The sequence below is a fragment of the Plutella xylostella genome, chromosome 10, assembly GCF_932276165.1.
Source record: "Plutella xylostella chromosome 10, ilPluXylo3.1, whole genome shotgun sequence".
NCBI lineage: Eukaryota > Metazoa > Arthropoda > Insecta > Lepidoptera > Plutellidae > Plutella > Plutella xylostella.
In genome coordinates, this window is record NC_063990.1 from 10,867,532 (window position 1) to 10,876,302 (window position 8,771).

The 8,771-nt window shown below is 37.4% G+C and overlaps 1 non-coding gene across 1 annotated transcript; it reads right to left on the minus strand.

Annotated features, from left to right (window-relative positions):
- Positions 1-4,846: 4,846 nt before the first annotated feature.
- On the minus strand, positions 4,847-4,919 carry Trnar-ccu. The gene has a single exon. It is a non-coding gene; the product is annotated as a tRNA-Arg (tRNA).
- Between the last annotated feature and the right edge of the window lie 3,852 nt (positions 4,920-8,771).

The window sequence follows — 8,771 nt, forward strand, 5'->3', positions numbered from 1 at the left end:
GATAGATTTATTGAAACTTACAGTAAATAGACCTACAAAGTGCTACAGTTTATAAAGTGCCTACTGAAAACCGCAGTGTGGACTTTGGGAACCCCTGGTCTATGTGACATCAAGTGACGGGCCGGCCACGCAATTTTAATGATACAGCTTGCGATATCTTCATATTATGTGTTTGTACAAGCATCATCATTTGGTTGTAGTTTCCTTACTGGGTATTGTACAATATCCGTTGTGCTGTTTGTTGTAGGTACAGGGTGTTACTTTAATGATTTGTGAAGTAGTTACAGTCTTAGGTAAAGAACCCTGACCACTCAAGGTAAATAGGTAAAATGTAATAAGTTAATATTGTTCTTTTCGGTATGGTTACAAATTATTGTATTGATTGAGTATTCAAACATTTCATCTCGTATAATTATGGCTGTCTGGAAGAGGTTTTAGCGATAATACCGGTATTGGTAGGTATGTGAGTATACCATAAATGCTATACTAACAACCCAATGTTCTCAGAACGCCACTTTGTCTATTACAATCAATCAAAATCATCGTTTATGGCTAGTACCGAGGGGGATCCAGGTCTGGACTTTGCATCTTGTACCTATGTAATATAATATGTATAATATATAGGTGTAGGTACTAGATTAAGTATCATGTTTCGACCACAGTGTTTTTTGTTGTTGTTATCTAAGTAGTTGTAAATGTAACCTGGTGGACATCGGTTTTCAGTTCATTCGGTGGTAGCTCAGTCGGGTAAGAGATGAGAATCCCGGCGCTGACATGTACCATAATGAGTTCTTTGAATTTAAGTACAATGTATACCATCGCTCTTATGGGGAAGGAAAAAATCGTGAGGAAACCTGCATATTATCTAGATTTAGCACATCTAGATATGTGAACCCAACAACCCTCAGTGGACCAGCGTGGTGGGAAATGGTCCAAGCTTAGGAAGGCAGTTTAGACCTTGGGGATATGCACAAAGGTTCCATTCGAGAGAGCCTGGTGCAGGTACTGACACCCCCACAGAGAACAGAATAGAATAGAATAGACATCGGTTTTAGTGCTTACTTGTACTGTACGTCAAAATTTACAGTCTCAATGTTACCTAATTAAAGTAAAAATTAATTTAAAACTGTACATCAAGTAGAGCCTGTATAATTTCTTCTACATTTTACACAAGCTTAGCAAAATTAAGCTTGTGTAAAATACAGAAAAAAATATTTATTTTCTTTGCATGGAAATATTATAAGGTGGGCTCAACTACTTAACAATTAAATATGGAGGCAATAAAAGTAGAATTTCACATAACGGCTACCTAAAGTTACATGAAGTTACTAGGTCAAGTTTCTCAAACAGTTATTCTGATCTTGTTGTTTATCTAACGTTTACCGAACTGCACTTATACGGTATAAAGTAACATAGTTGCGGTAAGTAAGTATATAGTAACATAGTTGGACCGTCTTTTTATAAGATTTGCCATATCATCTTCTGGTTTGCTAATTTAGTACAAAGCTAAAGTAGCAATTTTTTCCTAGTTTTAGTTCTCTCCTCCCGATTATCTTGACTTTAACCTGTTAATCAAAAGTTTATATTTACCTAACAATTAACCACAACAGAGAAGAAAGAAAATTCAAAGGTCGGAGAAAAACAAAACGCAACAGAATTAGTTCCCATTGTTTGTTTCCAATCCAAGCCAAAGAAAGCGGTCAATGTATTGATGACGCCTCCTTACATAATAGTTCAAGACGCAATCGGTCAGTGGGTCACACGGAGTCACACCGGCTTACCGCAGACTCAGGCGATCAAGATCTAAGAACACTTTTACTTGACGCGGGCGTAGTGGATTTGCGCCGACTAGGTATAGGTATCTGCCAGAGAATGTACTTAAAGAGCATAATGCAGAATAATGTTATGCTCACGACTATAATCCCCGAAGGAGTAGCCAGAGGTGACTCGCACAAGCCCACTTGTAATGGAGGATGAGGGTGGATAATGGGGCCACGCGGAGTGGTGGAACTTCTTAGGTAAGGCCTACATCTAGCAGTGAGATTGTAGCCTGATGATGATGATTACGTATGTTGTTAGGTCGCTTGGTAACTTTTTCATCATATTTGATTATCAGGCGCCTTGTTCATTGACCTTTTCCTGAATAGCATCTTCCATAATTCACAAAACTTAACTTCTATTGCCATCTTGTAAATGAATTTTGTACTACCAACAACAGACGTAAGGTCGCAAATTGACAATGAGAATCGAGTTGGTATCTGCAGAACGCAGATTTATTTCGCTGCCATTTGTAAAACTTCGCTCGCAAAAGTGTAGATGGCGCCACGAGTAGGTAATCCTGAAAAACAATCCCTGAAAGTCTGACACAGTTTGAAATCGTTATAAAATATAGTTTTGTAGTTTTGTACGAATGTTTTTTGTTTCAATCAATATCATTACAATACTACTTATATGAAGTCAATATTATTTATGTGGTGGTCGATATAGTATGTTTCTCCTTATAGGTATTTAAAGATGGACAAAAACTTATAAATTTTTCTAGAAGTTTACATAGTTATTCAGAAAATCATCTTACTTAAACTAAAAGTTACCTCTGCTTTATAAACAAAAGGTCACACAAATCAAAGCCTGCACAATTCTCTCTTCAGACAGCCAACGCAACGCTTGAAGAGTAAATTTTCATACGCACCCTGCGGCACCCCCCTAGTCAGGTTTACGCGTCCTTAGTGGGGGGTAGCGGGTGCCTAGGCCTCAGGGGGGGAGCGGGAGTCTAGGCCTCAGTGGGGGTGGGGGCGTCGGCGACCTACTCCAATGTCAGGCCGATCGTTGAACGGCCAGAGGGAATGTGGAGGGCGCGTGATGCAGTATTTTTGACTACGGCTGAAAAGGGAGATTATTATTATTTCTTTCATTTGCCAAAAACATCAATATTTATATGAATATTGATTGAACATTGATAATGATATTAATTTTGATATATGTGTGGTAGGTAGGTGTTTTTAGTTTTTCAATGATTCATTTGATATGACTGTTATTTACATCTGTGTTCATTCTGTTATTAAATATCTGTTGTTCTTTACATTATCTACATAAATATGTATTATTACGTATAAAAATATTTTTATTATCTGTTCCTACCTACACAATGTACCTACTTAGGTAAGTACATTAATTGTTACCTATCGCATTAGTATGTATTTTGAAATTCAGGCAATATTTTAATTGATTTGATAGTAGCTAGTAGGTACCTACTGAAAGCTCGCTGAATGAATGCAAAGTTTGAGCTACAGTTATGCGATGAGCTTGAAAGCTTTAATTGCATTTATCAGTTCTGTTTGATATGCAGCCTATTGTTTAATTTACAGCTTTTTAAATATTAAATAAAAATAGCAATCATGATTAGTACTTATACAAATACACTTAAGTACAGAATGTTACAAAATTGTTAAGCCGAATAGATGACCTCTTAATTCACTAGAAAAGCATCCAGCCCAAAAAGAATATCAGATCTGCTCCACCAGTAAAAAGTCACGAAGAACAAAGTTTGTAAGTACGTATTAAAAAAATCGGAACAGAAAATTATGAATGAAATCATGAAAATATCACAACCACCGCGTTTTTCTATGTATGAAATTGAAAGGCACTTAAAGGTATTTAAAAAGAATTCTAAGAATTAATAAGTAGAAGTAAAAGTGCCTATATGTAAATGTATACTCGTATCTGTAGCAAAATAAAAATGAAACTACGGGGAAAATCCGCTTATCCATTGAAACCCGTGCGGTAGGTCAGGAACTCACTCATACTACAAACATACTACTTCATTTATAACAACAACTGTATACAATCACACACCTGTACAATTCCACAGCTGTATAGTTGACATGAAAATATGAAAGCGCATTATCACACAGCCAGCAATCAGAATATCGACCAATGCAGCCTGAAACACACCCCCTCCCCTTACCCGTCGCCCCTCCGGGTTATTCAGTCAAAATTTCAGGTTTCAGCTTCAGACGACCCTTAGCAAGGTCGCAGACGGACGCACACCAACGTAACTTAGGCACGCACACGCATACCCTACACTTTGTAGGGTCTGCAAAAGAGTTTTTAGGTGAATTTTGTACCCTCCAGCTTCTTTTAGGCCTGGAAGGTATTTGGAGGTAAAAATGTCTTACTATAAAACGTAAACTAAAGATAGTTTGAGAGATTTTATACAAATCAGTAGTCAGAATCGTGGTTTAAAGTAGTATTATATTTAGTCTTCGTTTTATAATAACAGGGATTAAGCCTTCGTGTTACTAAGTTAGATTTAAAATTTTGGATAAACGATCTTGAGATTAGTACTTAATTGTTATGTAGGCAGTACTTTGGCGGCCATTAAACTTGGCTGTAACTTGATGCGTATAGCACAGTCTCACAATGCAAATCTATAAGTAGATATGCCTGTATAGTATAGCATTTTGCATCCTATCTAGATACAGTGTCTAGATAATATATATCCTACCTACAGATTATGAGTACCTGTAGGCCTGTAGGTATATAATATATTTAAGATCAGCGTGGTCGGCCAGTTGGGTTAATCTTAAAACTAGCTGGATGTTTCTTAGGTTTTTGGGGACAAAAGCTTGTTTTTACACTATGTTAGGTATGTTAGGTAGGTACTTATGCCAAGGTTTAAAATATTTTCAGTCGACTGTCATAACTTTTGTGTGATAGTAAATTATACTTACTGCTATTTGATATATTAATCAAGGGCTTTAAATAATGTAGATAGTGTACTATAATCAAAAAAATGTGTAAGTATAAAAAAACATCGAAAAATTAATTAATTGAACAAAACGATATTTACCCCTGGTGGGACTCGAACCCACAATCCCCGGCTTAGGAGGCCGATGCCTTATCCATTAGGCCACAGGGGCTGCTTGAAGGAGCGGGCAAAATTGTGGATCGGTATCGGTTAGGGGTAGATTGACAGAGCTTTTGTAAAAGTATGGAGGGTGATACAAAATAATGACTGAATACTTTTTTACCGGACTTGGGTGTTATTAGTGAATATTTACAAGTTATCCCGTAAATAGTAGACCAACGGAAAGGTGGTAAAGTCAAGGGTCCATCTTAACAAATTTAGATTTTGAAAATTACTCCCCCATAGATTATTTAACACTCCTACATAGATTATCGAACCCAAAGCTTTTTGTCATAGTTGTTTTCTAAGAGCTTTTACTGTATAGCTGGGCAGCATTAAAGCGCTTAGTCAGCGTTGCAAATAACAGCCTACTAGACGGAGAACATTGGAGGGCGCTAGTGTCGTCCCTCCACAGGCCAATACCGATAGTATCGATATAGCCAATAGTTGAAGAAAAAAATAATAGATTGTAACGATATTCTTGGTGTAAGGCAACTACTTTATGACAGGGTACTGCTCGCTAATAAACTAATTATGAATGGTTACGATACAATCCATAGTTTTACCCTAAATTCATAGAGCTTTTTGACACTTTACAATAGGCTTAAAATTGACGTTAATGATATAAGATTTTCAACTTTTTGATTGACGTAAAGAGTCGGAACTCGTGTGTTTCGAAGCCAATTTTAACCTTGGTGTAAATTTACAATACGGTCTATGAATTTGATGGTTAATTTTTACTATTGAATAGACTGTTAGTCCACTGTTTTGTTCTATCGATTGTAACATGATACAAATGTAGCGGCAATTCTATCGATAGTATTGACATTAAAGACACATCGATACCATGCTATCGTCGGATAAACAGTTTTGGTGTTCGACAATCGATTGTAAAACTATCGATGTTTCGCCACCACTATAGGGCACTGTACCGCTGAAGTCCACTTGAAGACTGCATTGTTCAGCAAATATCTATCTAAAGACGATTCTTCATTCAGGTCAATTTCAAGAAGAGCTTCTGCTGAAAGATGTTGAATATAAAATGAGCTTTATACCTAAGTACTTATCTTTAAATTTTAATTGAAAAGTAATCGCTACGGTAGCTTTTTTGTGATCGACTGAGCGTTTAAAAAAATAATACCTATATTTTAAAAAATAAGCAAAGCAAAATTAAAGGTTAGCTTGTGATTAATATTTTAGGGTTACTGGATACTTATTAGTCTTTATGAGCTACCATGTTTAGCTAAAGGGTTCCAAATGAGTTTTTATTACGATGTTACTTTAAGATGTGCTGCCATTTTCGGCAAGTAACGAAGCCATAAACAAGAATATTATGTTCTTAATAAATATGCATACATATTAATTGCATATTGCATGACGTCATGAGTTACATTGCAGTGTTCAATCAAGCAGTTCGCTCGTATTTTGAACTATAGTCGTTATTTAGGTGCGATAGCGCATAAGAATCGTTCGTTCATAAAGCAATTTGAGTTTCGTTGCACAAATGAGTACTTAATGTAAAGAAACTCACTGGTCTAGCTGAGTAAATAGGGCTCATTTCAACTTTTCAAAGACTACGTTAGTTAGAGCTTAGTTTCATGGATAGTAGATAGGCAACCTTGGTGGGAGCACAAAAACCTAATGAGGTGGGGTTAAGGGGTTAGAGAAATGTCTTCTTATTTTTACAACTCGCCGATCGGATCTGTGGGCTAGCTCGAGTACAGATTAGTCCTGAAATTCTGGTTTTCTTTTATGCACAGTTTACAGAAGTAATAATTTACATTAAGGGGGACTTAATGCTAAACGCTTTTTTACAGATGTAATGTTCTGCCGCGCACGAGCTTTATCATTGGCTACCAGTGAAAAATTTGTGATTATTTCTAGCGATTCGACTATTACCATTGATGTAGAGAATTCAATCGCAATGCAACCTCTACACTCTGCACACTGGTCAAACAATTAACCTTCTTTTTTTGATTAGCCGCAGTAGTCTAGAATCTAAAGCCTATTTAGGCAAAATACTTTAGGTTCGAAATGTTTTCACAGAGGCTTCATGTAAAGACCTAGGTAACCTGTGTGTGGGGAGGGTCTGGGGAGAACCTGGTGGAAGGAGAAAGAGGGGGCAGTGGGGGGTGTATGTAACCGAAGTGCACCATCTCAAGGTCAAACGTTTTCATTCCGCAGACGGTACCTAGGTAAGCTAGATTAGCTTCGTTTAGGTGTGGTTTAGGTAATACATAACAAAAACTATTAAGTGCTACCACTTCTTGTTCTAACGGATTTAGGTAACATTTAAGTTCGTTTATAATAAACATGATAAAAGGTTACTTAATTCTAAATATAAAGGTAGATCAAATAATAAATAGCGTAAAATTAAGGTACTTTTTTCGCTATTTCAAAAAGCTTTTTACAGTGTCTTGAAGTTTCTTTCTTCATCGTTCAGTAACCCTATGTATCTTTACCTAGCACAATCATACAGGTTGTAAAATGGGTACAATTGTTGCAAAAGTGGTATGAGTACCTATAAAGCCTATAATTAAGCCAAAAGATGACTCAAGGGTTCATTCTGAACAACTTTTATTTGAGCAAATCTCTAAAACTCGTAGAACACAGACACATCCTTTGGGCTTACGATATCCCTTTTGAAACACTCTGTACTAATTTAGTAGCCTGATCTGCCTGATAGACTAGTAAGAACGCGAGCTTCTTAGCTGTCAAACAAACACAACGCTTCGGAAACGGGGATTATGGACTTATCTCGAATCAGCTTGTAATTATGTGGATTAGACCCAGTGTGTACACTCAGGCACAGTGTTTACTCGCTCGTATGTAAATGTGTTTGTCTGTGCGATTGTACCCCCGTCACGTCCCGGGATGGATAAGTCTTTATGAATATTCACATGGGAAGGAAGCGACCTCCGATGTTGTTATCTGTTAAAGGATGGCTTGATTATGATGTTATTATGGTTTAGACATGTGGATTAGTCGATAATATTATTTTAAAGAGAACGTAGGATACTACTCGATACTATGGAGACATAGGCCTCATTCTTTCGCTATTTATTACCAAACAGGCCAATACAAGAGGGAATTTTATAATTGAACTTCCTGAATGCAGGTCAACGACACATTCTGAGTAACTGCATGGCATTACGGACCCAACTCTGCATTGCGATTCTATAAAGCTAATTGTCAAAACTCGATTCTGAATCCGGAGTGAGTTTTCAAATTGACACATCGAATTTCGAGATTTTGACAAATAATTTATGAGATGACATATACACAGTGAAAGGTGCAGGAAGAATGAAGATTGAAGTGAGATGTCTGATTTTACAGAATCGCAAAGCTGAAATAGGCGTTGCGTGGCTCAGTCAGTGTAGGATTTAGAGCCCTCATTAAAAACCTGGGGACACTAGTTCTGAATTAATGGCGGCAATAAACAAAATGTAATGCGACACAAATAGCCTATCATTTTAGCATTTATCGGGAAAAGTTATCCCGTTATGATGTTCCGGGAAAACTCCTGAAAACAGCCGATAACACCTACCTGCGCCCACTAGTGATATTGGATCGGTAATGTAATAAATAATGTTATTCGGTAGCAAACGAGTTCCCGCCGAAACTTATTTTCGTTGTTACAACAACGCTTTATCTACGTCCTCAAGTTGCTGTTATTTAATATCCGATAGCGCGAGTTCAAGGTTGGTTAGAGGGGGCGCCACGTGCAATGAGCACCCTCAGCAGCGCCCCCACCCCTATCACTCAGCGCCATCTAGTAGTCGACCCCGGAACTACGCAGCCGCCTACTGCGCATGCCCGAACTTTCACGCTGCCGCACTAACAAACTCTTCTCTCCTTCTGAAAA